Source organism: Lepidochelys olivacea (assembly GCF_965140295.1).
Source record: "Lepidochelys olivacea isolate rLepOli2 genome assembly, chromosome: 2".
Lineage (NCBI taxonomy): Eukaryota > Metazoa > Chordata > Testudines > Cheloniidae > Lepidochelys > Lepidochelys olivacea.
This window is the reverse complement of record NC_140412.1, coordinates 76435200-76452549: the sequence shown is the minus strand read 5'-3', so window position 1 is coordinate 76452549 and position 17350 is coordinate 76435200. Positions and strand designations below refer to the sequence as shown.

At 41.7% G+C, this 17350-nt stretch overlaps 1 protein-coding gene and 1 long non-coding RNA gene across 2 annotated transcripts in view; both read right to left on the bottom strand.

Annotated features, from left to right (window-relative positions):
- CCDC178 (coiled-coil domain containing 178) overlaps positions 1-17350 on the bottom strand; it is a gene marked incomplete at its 5' end in the record, with an annotated part of 366439 nt that overhangs the window by 341680 nt on the left and 7409 nt on the right.
- On the bottom strand, positions 11535-16199 carry LOC311515175. Its single transcript, XR_014710073.1, has 3 exons — positions 15361-16199; positions 14991-15089; positions 11535-13723 (listed from the first exon to the last, which is right to left on the bottom strand). It is a non-coding gene; the product is annotated as an uncharacterized lncRNA (long non-coding RNA).

Sequence of the window (17350 nt, the reverse complement as noted above, 5' to 3'; positions counted from 1 at the left end):
TGCACAAAGAAATAACTAAAACCTGAAGCAGCAAATCTCAGCCAGATATAAGCTAGTATGAGAGGCAAATCAGCAACAACAGAAGTATTACTATGACAAATCTGTTAAATCGCTCAATACTTAACAGTGCTACTTCTGTATGAGACAACACTGCATGATTTGCAGAGACTCAAGGCAATTTGTGTTAAAATATTTATTGAAGTGACATATGAAGACAAACACCACATTGTCACTATTACCACAATATACCTTTCTGAAGTCACTGTATATTACTCCACACAAAAAAGTAAAAATAATGGAAAACCACTGTGGATGTTTAGCTTCATCAGGTATACAATGTGTAAATGCTTCTACATTCTATTTCACACCTCATTAAATATGTCTGAAGCTGCAATGCACATATTCAACTTTTTTTAATTACTTTGTTGGTATTTTAAACTACTGTAACAGAAATAATCATTTGTCAGGATAGCTATTAAAGATATCAAATTTATTACAGCAACATCTCAAATGAAAGGACCAGAAATTCCTCATTAAGAACAAGGACATCATTTTACACACTTGAGCAAAATTTAAAGTAAAAAATTTTTAAAAAGTTTAAAATTAAAGAAATTTGAACTCTAGTAATTATAATTATTATCCACATAATGCAAATAATGATTAACACTTTTCATTATACATCCCACCCACATCAAAGCTCTAGGATACTCTACAGTTCATTTTATATATATATATATATATATATATAAATAAAGCACATATGTTAAAAGAATAGTGAAGTTGCAAAATCAAAATTCAAGAAATGCTTCTTTGTTTAGTACATTCCCTTTCTGTATTACGCTATATACCAGACCACTGTCCTTTGGTCCATTGGAGGCCCAAACATGTCCCCTAGTTAAATCAGTGTAAATCTCTGTATCTGGTAAGTGTAAACAGAATTTGGCCAAAATTAAGGAAAACATCAGCAAAGCTATCTTCTCATTCACAACATATTCCCGCCTCATTCATTGTGCATCATCCAACCGGCACTGTGAATGAAACAGAGACCTTAACCAAAAACAAATATGTGGTCATGTAATTAAAGACTCTCTAGTAATGCATATAGAAAAGGATGTAGAGTTAAGACAACCATCATTTGTTAATGTGGGTATTTCCTGACTTTTGAGAGCTTCATTTCTCAATTTCAGCATTTAACATAGGTTTCAGTAGAGTCTAGGATTTACTGAAGGAAAAAATGTGCACTCAGCTGAGGCAGAAATGCCTTTTATGCATTGAATGAAGCAAGGCTCCAGCTCATTTAAAAAATATTAACAGATCATATAGCATGAGACAAGGATCCTCTGGGGTTATTTCCATAAACTACAAATAAACTAGCTGTTATGAAGAATTATTTAGTCCTGTTTAGACAGTAACTCATGGCCTTCTTAATATGTGAACAGGGTAGCCAAACTTCCACTGACAGAGAATGAGGCTTGGGGGAAATGATACAGGTATGGCTTGGTTGAAGAGAAAAATGGGGATCATCTTTGACAAATATCTGAGCTGTTAGCAAGAAGACCATCTTGCACCTATGGAATGCTATATACAGTGAGCCTGCTATTAATACCTGAATCTCAACATTATGTGATCCAAATGAGACAGGTTGCACCAAACATGCTGACAGTGGTTCAAACAGTGGTTCCATTAATTTGCTAAGTACTACATTTAAAGTCCAAGGACACAGGCTGCTTCCCAGCAGGAGGCCATAAGTGAAATAGGCCTTTTAAAATCATTGTCACTGTAGGTTGAAGGAACATAGAGTCAAACTGATGGGTGAAAAGCCAAAACTGTAGCCAGATGCACTCTTATGGAACTGAAGGAGAGACTACACTGTTTGAGATACAGTTGGTAGTCCAGAACAAAGAAAATGGAAAAGTGTTGAGAATCAGATCCTTTCGGTCATCTAGATGGAAAACCATTTCCATTTTACAGAGAAGTTTTCTTGCTTTTCCATCAGAATCTTCTAGACTTCTACAGAGCAATCATGATCTAAACAGATCAAACACGCAGCATTCAGATGATCAGAATAATGAACTTAGAATCAGCAAGGAGAATCTGACTGTGCCTAAGGGACAAGAGATCCAGAAAATGGAGAATCTACTGCCAGGTTCAGCAGGCCAATTAGCCTTCTCTCCAATTCTCCACAGAATCCTGGGAATAAGGGGACCTGGAGGAAACACACAGGAACATTTGGCTCAACGCCAAGAGAAATGGATCTTTCTATCAGCTGTTCTGTACACAGATTCTGAAGAGAGGGGTCTTTAATCAAGGAATGCCTTGCAGAATGAAATGAAGGGGACACCTCTACCACTACATTCTGGTTTTGTCCACCACAGACAAATGAACAACCACAGGAGGCAGACACATCTGAATATCCATATTGTTTAGAGCGGGTCAATGCACTGTTCTTCAGCTTTGAGTCTGAGGATGGGAATGACATATGAAAGGATAAAAATTGACCTAGCAGTCAGAGACAAAATCTGACAGCTTGTCATCTTCCTCTATAGCATGGGGCACAGAGTAATTTGCTGGTTTGAACTAGAGTAAATGCTGGTTTCTCTGTAACTTTAAAATCAAGATTTAAAATCAGTAACTCAGCCAGAGGTTATGGGCCTATAACAGGAGTGGGAGGGTAAGGTTCTGTGGATTGCAATGTGCAGGAGTTCACACTAGATGACCCTGATGCTCCCTTCTGGTCTTAAAATATATGAGCTGTCTAAGGGTTTGATTGAAGCTTAAGAAACATACTTAACATAGGCAAAAATCTGTCTTCAGGAAGATACAGTGTTGAAGATCTGGAGTCTAAAGACTGGAACAAGTGGCAAACTATTTTGAGCACCTCCTGGATTAGTGGTCTCTTATCAGCCAATCATCAAGAGACAAGTACACATGTTATAGTCTGCTCTGAGATCCTGCCACGAATGCCAAGCATTTAATGAAAACTCCTGGGAACAAGGAGAGTCTAAACAACAGGCCTAAATACTGGAAGCATTGGTGTCGCACAGAATTTGAGGTATTTCTGAAGAGTATAGTGTAAATACATATCCTTTAACTCGAGACCTGCAAACCAATATTCTGGATATAGGGAAGAAATTAACAATATTACTGTCACCATACAAAACTTCAGCCGCTTCATGTATTTGTTTAGACTTCTGTGATCCATTATGGGATATAAACCCACTGTTCTTTGGAGTATTAGGAAGAAATAGAAGAATCCCTTTCCATTGTATTACTAAGGGATCTCTCTTTATTTCTCTTATTTGAAGGAGGGATAAAAAGTTTTCCATTAGAATTTTATCATGAGAGAGTAACATGAAAAGTGACAAAGAAGAAAGCAAGAAAGGTGAAGTGGTGGCTTACAGTGGAATTTGCAAGAAATGACCCACTGATCTGAAATAGTTCTATTGCATACCAAAACAATCTGGTGATTGCCAAAAGGACAAAAGTTAATAAAAAAAAGTTTGGTTCACATTTGAGATATGCAAATAATGTGATTTTAGGACTCTCCCCCTAAGAATAAAACAGTTATTGGAATAAGTTTAGAAGTATAATTGTCAAACTTAATTATGTTAATTATGTTGTATCCTTAAATAGATGGCCATACCACCAGTATCATTTGTTCTTGTTTAGGTGTGCAATATGCTTTTTCTCTCAACTAATATATGATGGAAGCGTGTAAATGCAATTTCACCCCAAGTGGCAATGCAAGTGCCCATTTAGTTTGCAAAACTCAAGCACATCCTTATCAAAATTTTGCCTATGGTACATCATTACCATAAATATGTAATAATATGTCGGCATGGCTGAGCATTTTCTTAGGAAACACAAATATTAATTCTTTGCATGGAAGGATTTGTTAGTTTTCTGTAATTTGTGAGGATAGTGCTATTGAAAGTGGGGAGGTCACAGGACTGGCTTGAGCCAAACATAATGCCAGTAGTCACTGTATGCGCTCTCCAAAACAGCTACGGCCACTGACCTGAAACACCCCAATCAGTCCACGTCTAGACCTAAATGCTCTGTAAGCTGTGTGGCCCCTATCCCGGACCGGACCGGGCCTGCTGGAGCTGCCAGGGAGAGGAGCCCCTCCCCTAGCCCGGCCCAGCCAGGCCGAAGCTGCCATGGCTGGGGAGAGGCACCTCTCACCTGGCATCAAGCTGCTGCAGCAAGAAAGGGCTGGGGGGAGTCCTCTCTCCCTGCCACAGCCCCGGGACAGCCTGCACCCCAAGTCCCTCATTCCTGGCCCCACCCCAGAGCCCGCACCCCACCACATCCCAACTGTCTGCATCAGCCCTGAGCCCCCTCTCACAGTCTGAACACCACGGCCCCACCCCCAGCACACATCACCCCCATATTGGTGAACATAACAAAATTCATTCCGCACATGGATGTAAAAAATTAGAGGGAACACTTTCTCTAGAGGACAGATCACCCATTTCTGTGATGATTTTCCAATGTATACATTAGTGGAATGGAGTAAAAAACTAACTTCTCAACAAGTGGTGCGCTATCGTCTCTTACACACTATGAAGCTATATAGTACCAACTCCATTCTACCCATGATAGCAGCCTACATCACTTTCTCTCGTGCCACCTCCCCATACATAGAAGGAGACCCCCTGTAGACATCCACAAGTCTACCCCACTGACCTCTTTCAAATCCTTCCTTAAAACTCTTCTCTGCCATGATGCCTACAGAAAACTAGACAACAGTTAAGCAGTTGTTGTGTTGTGACCACTGCCTATCATGTTGACCAGTACTATCTCAGTTTCCTTGTGTTCTCCCCATTCGTTTGGCATATCCACTATTGCCTCTGATCTTCTGCTTAAGATTGTAAGTGTTTTGGGGTTGGGACTGTCTTTTTACTTTGCGTTTGTGTAGTGCCTAGTACCAAAAGGCCCTGTTCATATCTAGGGCCCTAGGCAGAACATTACTACTGTACCATTAACCCTTCTGAAGATTGAGTAACAACATCCCTCCAGCACTTTGTCCTTAAAATGGAAATATATCTTTACTTATATGTGAAAGGGTGTTGCTAAACAACATTTGTAGGATTCTGTTTTCTCATGGGTGCACACAGCTATCAATCAGATCCATCCATGGGCTAAATACAGTGTGAGAGAATACACTTCCTCTTCTATGACTGGAAATGTAGGTTCCTTTTAAAATTACTTGGCCATTAAAACAATAGAAACAGCTGATGAGAAGCTATAATGTCAGCCAAATATGGATGTCCAAGTCTACGCAGCCAAATTATTACTACCTAAAAGAACAAAAATTTAAAACATCCAACCTGTTCATCCAAATTAAGGTTACACACATCTAAGATAGAAGATTTTTTTTTACCATCAATAATCTAGCCCTTTGTTAAAACATGTTCAAGAGAAGATCAGATAAGGCTGTATAATTTGTTTATTTGCTTGTTTTATAACACACCACAAAAGTGAAATTAAAGACAGAAAAAGATGTATTGGCATCTGCTATATTTCATTACCTTGACAAAGGCAAGACAGTTCCCTCCAGGATATGTGCCATTAAAATTGCGCATTCTAGCTTCAAATGCCTTATACTATGGGGCTTCCATCTTTTTCTTTGAAAGAATACTCTAGGTGTAAAAGAGTAGAATTTTTAATCAACTTCCCCAGTGAACAATTTCACAAACAGATGGAACACCAATGCTCTCTAACAGATCTTTTGCAGACTCGGGTAAAGGATCTCTAGGTATGTAACCTGACAACAAAAGGGCAAAAACTTCATTGAACATTTTATATTTCTTGAGGCTCAAAACAAGTCCAGCACTGATCTTTAGACAGTTCAACATGAAGGAAGCCAACATCTAGAATATAAGATTTCAAAGTACATGCTGAAATCATTTACTGAAATATATTAATGTAAACCTGTGTAATGTAAAAGGATTTTAAATTAAACTAAGATGATGTTGGGGTGAATCCTAAATTAACTTGGATTCTCCAGAGAAAAGGTTTGAGGGAAAGAAATGGGCCTGAAGAGACAGAAAATTGAAAACAAAATGGAGGCCACACAGTTCCTCTTAATCTTTTACATGGGGTGAGCAGGCCAGCCAGCTCCCATAAACAAAGATTTGGCAGATTCAGTATAAAGCTTTTTGTAAAAAAAATCAGCACAGAACAGAAGAATAAAGCAATAAAGAAGTTTAAGTAAGGCTACGATTTAGTCACCGAGGTTGCGGAAGTCGTGGAATCTGTGACTTCCAGAGACCTCTGTGACTTCAGCCAGCAGTGGTAGGCAGCTGTAGGGTCCCCTGCTGCCCATGAGGGCAGGGAGCTGCGAGGTACCCCCGCCACCTCTAGCAGCCTCTGGAGCTCCAAGCTGCCGCAGGCAGTGCAGGGACCCCAAAGCTCCCGGCCCCTGCAGGTGGCGAGGAACCACACAGCTCCTGGCTGCCATGAGCCGCCACGGGCCCCCAGAGCTGCAGTCAGCGGGGGAACCCTGCAGCTCCCGGCGGCAGTAGCTGGCAGGGAACTCCTGGAGCTGTGGGCCACAGGGGTACCCCGCAGTGCCCAGATGCTGCAAGCAACAGGAGCCCTGCAGCTCCCAGCCCTGGGTGGCGGGGGACCCTGGAGCTCTGACATCCAACTCGCAGTGGGGGCCCCTGGAGCTCCTAGTCGCCGCACAGCTGTCCCGCTGCAGGCAACGTGCAGACCTGCAGATTCCCATTTTATCTCAGATATTTTTTATTAAAACTCAGGTAAAGGTCATGGCTTCTGTGAAATTTTTCTTTATTGCCTGTGACCTGGCTGTGGCTTTTATTAAAAATATCTGTGACAAAATCTTAGCCTTAATGATAAACTCATTTCTCCAGCTATTACTTAAGTATTTTGTTTTCTCCCCATTTTCTTTGACTGTTTTCTATTTAAGATTGTAAATTCTCAGATAATGTGCTTCAGGCATGTTACCTAAGACAGAATCACCACCTTACAGTGTAACGCTGGCAGACCAGGTGCCATCTCATGTTAAGGCCCATAAGCCTCACTGAACACTGACAAATGCATAGCTGGAAATCAGTCTGACTCACCTGTGTGTTAGTATTGTTAAAACAGGTATTAGATTTATAGGGAAGTGTTTAATGTTTGGAATTTATGAAATGCTTGTGAGTTGCTGCATGCATTAATCTTACTTATAATATCAGTATCCCATGTCATAAGGTAATATGTAACTTTGCTTTGTAACTATAAAAGTGTTTGCTATGAAACTGGAAACTTCCAGAGTCAGGAAAGAAGCATTAATGGTAAATGACTATTTCAATCTTGGTAGAGATATCATCTTCTGTCCAACAAAAGAAGGCCTACAGACACCAGATGAACCATTGTGGAACATCAATTGACAAAAGACTTTATTAATTGCTCTCCCATACCCATGAAGAAGGGACGTGCACAAACCCTCATCCCATCACTGTTTGAACTCCGGAGGAAGTGAATAAAAATCCCTGGCCAGAAGATCTGTATCACTATACTGCTTGGAATTTGGAGAGGGTAGTATTTCTAAGCATAAGAAAGGGATCCCCAAGCTGCTTAGCTTGGGTTAGCCCTCAAGGACATAAAGAGTTTGAACATTACAGCAGCTTCTATTACTTTTGGAAACCTAGGACTGTAACTCATTTGTGTGTGTATGTTTACATGCTTTAACCTTGTAAATAACTTTTCTTTTTCCTAATAAACCTTTAGTTAGTTTAATATAGGATTGGCTACAAAAATTGTCTTTGGTGAGAGATCTAAGGTATAACTGACCTGGAGTAAGTGACTGGTCCTTTGGTCTGGTAATAACCTGAATATTGTCATGATTTTTGGTGCGGCCATCTATCGCAAAAGCAGGCTTGCCTGAGTGGCAGGATAAACTGAAGTGCCCAAGGGGACTGTCTGTGATTCTATATTAAGGCTGTTATAGTGCTTGAGGAGTTCACACTTAATACTTGGCTGATGAAATCTAATTATAGAACATAAAACCAGTTTCAGGTTTGTGCCCTGGTTTGTAAAAGTCTGCCCTGAGATTGGCACCCACATTGGTGAGTCACTCCAGACAGAGCTATTTTGACACCATTTGTTAGGAAGACAGGAAAGCCTATGAATCACAAACCCTAGAACACAGCAAAGCCTTTGTATTATCCAGAGACAAGCATGGAGTTATGTACAACAGGGGTGTATTTCTGTGTATCCCTTAGAGTTTCACATTGTGTCACACAGCAAACACTAAATCCAAATCCCATTAAGGTGTTTGGGACAGTAATCTGTGACAGTTTACTAGCATAATCTAGAGAGGAAGAACAGCCAAATGATTAGAGTGTTAGCCTGGAACTTCAGTGACCCCAGTTTAATTCCCTTCTTTTGTCACAGGCTTCCTGTGTGACCTTAGAGAAGATACTTAATCTCATTGTGGCTCAATTCCCCACCCCTAAAACAGGGATAATAGTACTTCTCTAGCACACAGGGATATTGTGAGGGTACAAGAACACATTAAAGATTGTGAGGTGCTCGGATATTGTGGTAATGAGGGCCATTTAAGTACCTGAGATATATAAATAACACTGGGGTAAAGATGCTACTGCAGCACCTGTCTTCATTTCCTTCCCATGAGTCCTTAGGCCAAAACAATAGCACCAGGTTTATTATTCTCTTCCCTATTCCTTTGAGGTTAGAAAGTCTTGGCTGGTGAAAGAGCACTGGAGCTACCTCAATTCCATTGCTGATGTTGGGTAGTCAAATATCCTTGTACTCTTAGACTCAACCAAAAATATTTAAAAGGATGAGTACTGCTGATATTCATTCTATTAGGCACATTGATTATTTGATCTGCCTCCTTACATGTGATTAAAAATAAACACCATGTAATATTAGAGAGACTAGGTGGGTTTGGTGATATCTTTCATTTGACATGAGCGATACACGCTTGTCTCTCTAACATCCTGCAATCAACATAGCTACAGCACCACTACATATCATGTAATGTAACATTTCTACTGAGTACAACAGCAAATCTTAAACTGACTCTTTCCATTCTGTTTTATATGTTTAAACGAAATACAGTGAATACTGGTTACCATGGTAACAACAGAATTGAGGAAACTTAGTTTCGGTATCATTGCTCCATATGTTCATACAAATCACATCTCTTACTCTGAGCATTAAAACTGAAGACCACTTTTGAACTCAATTTTTTTAAAAGAAATAATGGTGTAACATAAAGAAAAAACACATTGCAATAGTTTATATACCTGGCAGATGATATACTTCTGTTATCATTCATTGATGTATTTTTTTTATATTATTGTATAATTCTTGTAACAGTCCCCATTCAATTATTTTCTATTTGTTTATTGTAAGCAAGCCAAAGTCTGATAATATTACAATTTCAACATAATTATGAAAGTGAGGCCTATTTGCATTTGGATGAGGTTTATTTTGGATGCTGGATAATTTGTTTATTTAGATTTAAGTAATAGTGAAAAAGACTACAAGAGCTCCTGACATTCACCTAATCTTACAACAGCATAATTTACCCAGCAGCATAAAAAACAAGCATCCAGAGGGAACAAATTAACTCAACTCAACCAGCCAGTGAATAGGCTACACGAAAGCGCTTTTCCACCCTCAATATTATTTACTGGAGCATGCCATAAATCTTCTCCAAAAACCCAATATTAAATGAATGGCAGAATATTGAGATTTTTATAGTTGTGGTCCAACGCTGGACTTCATTCAACTATACTGCTTTATTTGCTAAACATTTTTATGTCATTTTTGTTGCTGCAGAGATCCTAGTGGCCTTTTGGCATGAACGCCGATCAATTACAAGTTATAACAACAATGGCAATGATAGCAAAACAAAACAAAAAAGCAATTCACTGCTATGTCTAAACATTAAAGCAACTTTGGTCCTGTATAAAAAGGACCCCAACTCAATGAATAGCGTTATATACCTTTGGTGGTTCTATCAATGTTGATTACATGAAAATACATAGTGCTCAACTTCTCACCATCTAAGCAAGTATAACAATTTCCTAATGGTTTTGGGAATAGGGTAGTAGCAGGCTGGCATCCCTATAGAGAATTACAGTTCTGGTGCATTACCCAATTCTACTGACACTGTTTTGTCACATTAACCATAAGTAGGGTGACGAGATAGCAACTGTGAAAAAATGGGACAGGGGGTGAGGGGTAATACGCGCCTATATAAGAAAAAGTCCCAAAAAACAGGACTGTCCCTATAAAAACGGGACATCCGGTCACCCTAACCATAAGTAAGGCTAAGATTTTGCCAGGGATATTTTTAGTAAAAGTCAGGGACAGGTCAAGGGCAAACCAGAAAAATTCACAGAAGCCATGACCTGTTCCTAACTTTTACTAAAAATATCCCTGACAAAATGAAGATCTGCGGATCCCCACACTACTTCAAGTGGGGCAGCTGCAGCTCCAGGAATCCCCTGCTGCCCGCAAATCAGCCCTTCCCTGTGAAATCTGATCTTCCCTGCTGCTGGGAGCCTGGGGCTCTAAGCTGCTAGTCCAGCCACACTGGGGACGGACAGGAGTTGTCCTTCCCCTGCGTCACTACTCTTGGTGGAGAGATCAGACCCACCTCCAGAACTTGGTGGTACACACTTACTTTGCACTGCAGGTGCCTGGGAGCTGGGCTCCGGGCTTCTGTGCCCTCCCCCGCATTTCCTGCCACAGCTCTGGGTGCTGAACTCGTGGCTTCCTCCCCCAGCAGCTCCTGCCAGGGCATCCCAGGTTCTGGGCTTCTTCTCCCTGTTGTTCCAGCTAGAGCTCAGGTCACACCCAGCAGCTCCAGCCTGGGCTCAGGACTTCTGCTCCCCCCACCCCACCCTTACCTTAGCTCTGGACTTCCTCCCCCAGTGACTCTAGCCAGGCGCTTCTGCTCTGGCTGGTGTAGTGTGAGAAACTGAAACTGCTATATCTGTAGTAGGAATTTGCTACATCAGACAGCAGTTTCTTACAATCGCTTACATTTGAGTAATTGCTACAGATAGCAAATTCCTATGGGTAGCAGTTTCTCACACTTCATCAGGGCAGTCCTGGCTCAAGGCTGCCCGGGCTCGAGGCTTCAGCCCCACGGCTGCACCTGAGGCTCAGGGTGCCCAGGGCTTCTTCCCCAATGGCTCCTGCTGAGGCTCAGCGTGACCTAGTTGGGACTTCCACCCTGGGGCTTCTTCTGGGGCTGGGCACCCATTTTTCCAGGTGGCCCCCAGATTGGCCAGGGGGTGGTGGCCCCTGCCTTAATCTGTCACTGGCCTGGACTAGCAGCTAGGAGTCCCCGGCTGGGGCGCTCCTAGCAGCATGGGGGCAGTGTTTTCCTCAGGAATTGAAATGGGGGGGCGGGGGTTTCGCATTTACGGGGGGGGGGGGGGAGTCAGGGCTGATGAGGGGTGAGACCATGAGGGTGAAGGTGGGCTATATGGCACCATAGTAAAAACTGAAAAATGTTTCATGACCATTTTATTAAATTTAACTCATGTTTTAAAATCACCACACAAATTGAAGTTGGCTACTCAAGGCTTCTATGAAGCACTACGTCTACATCCTTCTTGGTTTCTTGTTAAAATTTTGCACAGCTCTGTTAATGAACTTCTTCAATGCAACGCATTCATCTTTGATGGCTTCTCGTTTGTCCGGTACTTCCATTCCTTCAATTGATATGCTCATTTGTTCATTCACATGATGAGGCAGAAGGCAACTTCTTTCAGAACACAAAATTCTATTCAATGATGAAAAAGAACAGTCAGCTGTAGCCGCTGTGACTGGGAGTAACAAGAGATGAATTCCTACTTCTTTCATCCCAGGAAACGTAGTGCAAGGATCGGGTCGAGCCACTAGTGGTGATAAAAAAGAAGCTGAAGTCAAATCTTCATTCATTCGCCATATGATATTCCACTTTGTGTTCAAATTCTCTATTCTGTCCTGAGCACATGGCAGCCCCATTGCTGGTAGTGCCTCACTCCACTCAACTATCAGTGTTTTATAGGACAGGGATCTGTAAAAGCTACGTAGAGGTTGAGCAGAATCAAGAAGTCGCTGTTGTCTATTTTTAAGAATCGAGTCTGTGTACTTTTTCAGTTGTCTTAAAACTTTTTGTCCTCTTCACTTAAGGATTCAATATAAATGCCTTCATTAGTCAACTTCCGGACTGAAATCTTTGCTTCTTCCAGTACTCTGATTGATCCAAATGTAGCTTCTATTGCTGGACAAAGTTCTACTACTGCTGCTGCTAATGACCCAAGTGGTTTCAACAATAGACTTACAAAAGAGAGAATGGCAATAGTCTTTTCTGAATGTAGTAGCAAAAATAATCCACTAGCCTCACTACTTAGATCCATCCCATCTTAGTAGATACTTTCCAAAGCCAGTAAGAATGGCTGGCGTAATTTTAAGGCAACAGCCAAGGATCACTCATGAGAAAGCCAGTGGGTTTTCACAGTTTGGACTAATTTGAACTTCGGTCCCAGTGTATCTTCTATATTTTCCAAGATATTCAGGGTTGTTGTTTTTTTACTCTTGCTGAAAAAATATAATGAAGACATTAAATGTATAGCTTTTTTAATGTCTTTTGAAGAGTCTGCGGCTCGTACTAGCGCTAGTTGGAGTAGATGGCCTCTGCAGTGTGTATAGGAGAGATTAGGGTTACACTTTTCTCTGAGCAAAGCTTGTACTCCTCCATACCTTCCAGAGAAGTTTGCAGCTCCATCAAATGCACAAGCAGCCATCTGTTTGGAGTCCAATTGACAAGCATTTAACTCTTCGAAGGTGTGAGTTGTCACAGATGCAGCTTATGTCTTCTATAACTTGGACATCTAGAAATGCATCTACTGCCCTACCACTGACATCAAGATAATGTACACAATGACTTAATACTTGATGCCCATTTGAATCGGTGCATTCATCAGCCATGTATGCAAATTTTTTGAATGTGGTGAGAGAGTTCTTCACTTTTTCAACTGGTGAGTCTTTCACTGTTGCACCACATGCTTCTAGCCAGTCAGCTGAGTTTCTTGCAGAAAGACAGTAAGCGTTTGCTGGTCTTGCTCGGAACCAGTGTTCAACTTCAGGATGAACAAATGACAATGCACTTAACATTGGCCTCCAGTTTGTTTCTTGCTTAAACAGAAAGTATGATGCCACAGTCATGTTTGTTTGCAAGAACTATGTTGTGTCTCCAGCATTCTTAACAGCCTCATTAAGTACTTCTAAAACTGGTTTTTGAAAGTGGGCTTATAAGGCTTTCTGCATGTTGATGCACTCCAGAGGCATCGTGTTTTGCAGCCTTTTCATGTAGTTTGTCAGCATTGGCTTTGCTGATCAGTCTGACAAACCAAGCTCCTCCACTTTTACCAATTATAGCATTGGAAAGCTTTCTTTCTTTGTCAGCTTTTTTGCAAGATGTACACCAGTAGCCATCTTTTGTAACTCTGACTAACAAACATCGGGAACTGCCTTTAGGTTTTGGAGACACTGTTTCTTCAGTAGGTAGCTGTATTTGTGCGTCGGGCTGGTCGGATGTCAATACACCACTTGAACCTTCAAATGACATGTTGATATATTATCGGTTCTTGATGCGTTCGTCACCTTGGTTGGTTTTTGAGGCCTTTGAGTGGAAAAATTGTTGCATTGTTTTTTGGCTTTTCATTTTCACTTTGATCTGCAACGTATAAAAGAGATATGAATAAATTAAATGTTTTGTTAGGATAATGCAAATTTAACATACAGATAATGCAAATTACACAAAAACACATAACAGTACTAGACTTCTAAAACAAATATAATTTTTTTTAAATTATTTAATTTAAATTGACTTTTGAAAAGTAAGCCACCATGGGATGAGAGGGAAGTCCTCTCATGGATCAGTAACTGGTTAAAAGATGGGAAACAAAGGGTAGGAATAAATTATCAGTTTTCAGAATGTAGAGAGATAAATAGTGGTACCCCTGAGAGGTCGCTACTGGGACCATTACTGTTCAACATATTCATAAACGATCTGGAAAAATGGGTAAACAGCAAGGTAGTAAAATTTGCAGATAATACAAAACTATTAAAGATAGTTAAGTCCAAAGCAGACTGCAAAGAGTTACAAAGGGATTTCACAAAACTGTGTGACTGGGCAACAAAATTGCAGATGAAATTCAATGTTGATAAATGCAAAGTAATGCACACTGGAAAACATAATCTCAACTATACATATAAAATGATGGGGTCTAAATTATCTGTGAACATTCAAGAAAGATGTTGGAGTCATTGTGGATGGTTCTCTGAAAACATCCACTCCATGTGCAGCGGCAGTCAAAAAAGCAAACAGAATGTTGGAAATCATTAAGAAAGGGATAGATATTAAGATAGAAAATATCATATTGCCTCTATATAAATCCATGGTACATGCACACCTTGAATACTGTGTGCAGATCTGGTCACCCCATCCCAAAAAAGATATACTGGAATTGGAAAAGGTACAGAGATGGGCAACTAAAATTATTAGGGGTATGAAACAGGAGGGGAGATTAAAATGACTGGGAATTTTCATCTTAGTAAAGAGACGACTAAGGGAGGATATAATAAAGGTCTATAAAATCTTGATTGGTGTGAAGAAAGTGAATAAGGAAATGTTATTTAATCCTTCACAAACACAAGAACTAGCAGTCACCCAATGAAATTAACAGGCAACAGGTTTAAAAACACAAAAAGTACTTCTTCACACAACATAAAGTCAACCTGTGGAACTCTTTGCAAGGGGATGCTGTGAAGACCAAAACTATAACAGGATTAAAAAAAAAAAAAAAAGGTAAATTCCTGAAGAACAGGTCCATCAGTGGCTATTAGCCAGGACGGGGAGGGGACACCTTGCTCTGAGAGTCTCTGGCCTGTTTGCTAGAAGATGGGAATGGGCAACAGGGGATCGATCGCTAGATAATTACCTGTTCTGTTCATTCCCTCTGAAGCACCTCGCCTTCACCACTGTCGGAAGACAGGACACTGGGCTATATGGACCATTGGTCAGATCCAGTATGGTCATTCTTATGTAAAAATTAATTACAATAATAAAAATGTTTAGTACAGAAACTCCCCAACATAATGACCTCTCAAGATAGCAACGATGTGAGATAACAACCTTGGCAAATAAAGCATTTTAAAAATCTTGGCCTACTAGGAAACATATTTATATAAAATTTCCATTCCCAGTCACAAATCTAGCATTCTGGAGCACAGTCACTAAAATATAGTTTAAACAAACAAATGTTTATTTAACGTGCCCCCCCACTTTTCCCTCCACCTCACCCCACTCACCAGTGTTTTCCTTGGTCAGTGGAGAGTCAGAGTTCAGAGGTGCTTTCACGTGAGGTCACCTCCCAGGTAGGATGCAAGAAGGCACCTTGCTTGTTCCTCCAGTTGCTCACTGTTCACTCTGGCCACTGTTGTTCATTGTGCCACTGTTCACTCCATCGAGCTGTTGCCAATGGCCCTGTGCCATCACCTTCTGCTGCCACCTGCCACTGTGACCTCTGTGAGTTGGTCTCTTGAGGTTCCACCCAGCTCTCAGTGATTTCAGCTGAGCTCTCAGTGGGGGAACCTCACTGCTAGTGCAGGCTAGGCCGCCTCTTCCACAGAAACACTGTCCTACAGCAGATCTAAGCACTTAGACCTGATCATCAGTGATTTCAGCTATAGTGGTCACTTAACAAAACAAAGACTATCTATGGAGCCTAATCAGCTCTGTCTTTAAACAGTGGAGAGGGGCAGGTCAAATAGTACTTGTGACTCAGGCAGACCATCAAGCAAAACACCTGTCCCCACTCTCTCTCTTGATGCCCTCAATCAACACAGGCGAAGTACAGTTCCACTGCCCTTTACTCATACAATAAGAACAACAACATTTCATTACCTCTCTTGCCCGCATTCAAGTGATTTGTAACCCAACCCCAGCCAAAATGTATCACTTGGGCAACACAGCTCTATTTGCTGAATACGTAGGTAGATTAGGTGTGAATGTTAATACAATCTGGTCCTGAAGCCTTTTCCCCCCAGCCCCTAGCTCATCACTAGCTGTCAGGGAGAGCTCATTTAGACTTTGCTTACAAATCATAATTTGAAATGATTAGGTTGGCCAACATCACCAAAATGAATGCACTGACATTGTCATAAAAAAACAGCAGCTGTATAAGGAAGCTAGTCTATGTTCATACTTTTCAAATCTAGTATACTTTTTCAGATACACATTTTATCATACACTGTATATGCTTTTAAAGTGTGTATTAATGTTTCAATTACAATTCAAATTTCCAAACAATCACTAAATTGGCAACATTGCATGTAACTAGTTCACAAAACTGGGGTAGGGAAATCCCTACATGGGGCAGAGCCTACCCACCTTCACCTCCTGGAACCTCCTCTAACTACAGGAAGCTCAGAGGCTGCTGCCTAGGCAGAATAAAAGTGAGGGTGGCAATCTTGGGATCCGCTCCTACAACAACTTTGCAATCCACTCCCCCCACAATCCCATTTTGGGTCAGGACCCCCAGGGTTACACCACCATGAAATTTCAGATGTAAACATCTGAAAGCATGAAATTTGACCAATTTTAAAATCCTCTGGCCATGAAACTGACGAGAATGGACCTTGAATTTGATAGGGCCCTAGTGATATCCTGACTCCACTGAAGTCAATGGCCAAACTCCCACTGACTACAATGGAGCCAAGATTTCATTCAGTGTGACTTACAAAATACATATACTTTACATGTTATCACTCTAGATCAGAGGTGGGCAAACTACGGCCTGCAGGACCCTCCTGCCCAGCCCCTGAGCTTCTGGCCTGGGAGGCTAGCCTCCGGCCCCTCCCCTGCTGTTCCCTCTCCACCAGAGCCTCAGCTCAGTGCGCCACCAGGCACAATGCTCTGGGTGGCAGCGCAGCTGCTGAGCCGCACCCTGACCCGGTGCTCTGTGTTGCATGGCTGGCTCCAGCCGGGCAGCACGGCTACCTGGCCTGGTGCTCTGGGCGGTACGGCTGTAACACTGCCAGCCACTGGTGCTCCAGGCAGCGCGATAAGGGGGCAGGGAGCAGGAGGGGTCGGATAGAGGGCAGGGAAGTTCGGAGTGGTGGTCAGGGGGCAAGGGTGTGGATAGGGGTCGGGGTGGTCAGAGGGCAGGGAACAGGGGGGTTGAATGGGGGCAGAGGTCCCGGGGGGGTGCAGTCAGGAAGGAGGAGGGGTTGGATGGGGTAGCAGGGGGAGGTCAGGGGCAGGAGGTCCGGGGAGCTGTCAGGGGACTTTAGATGGGGC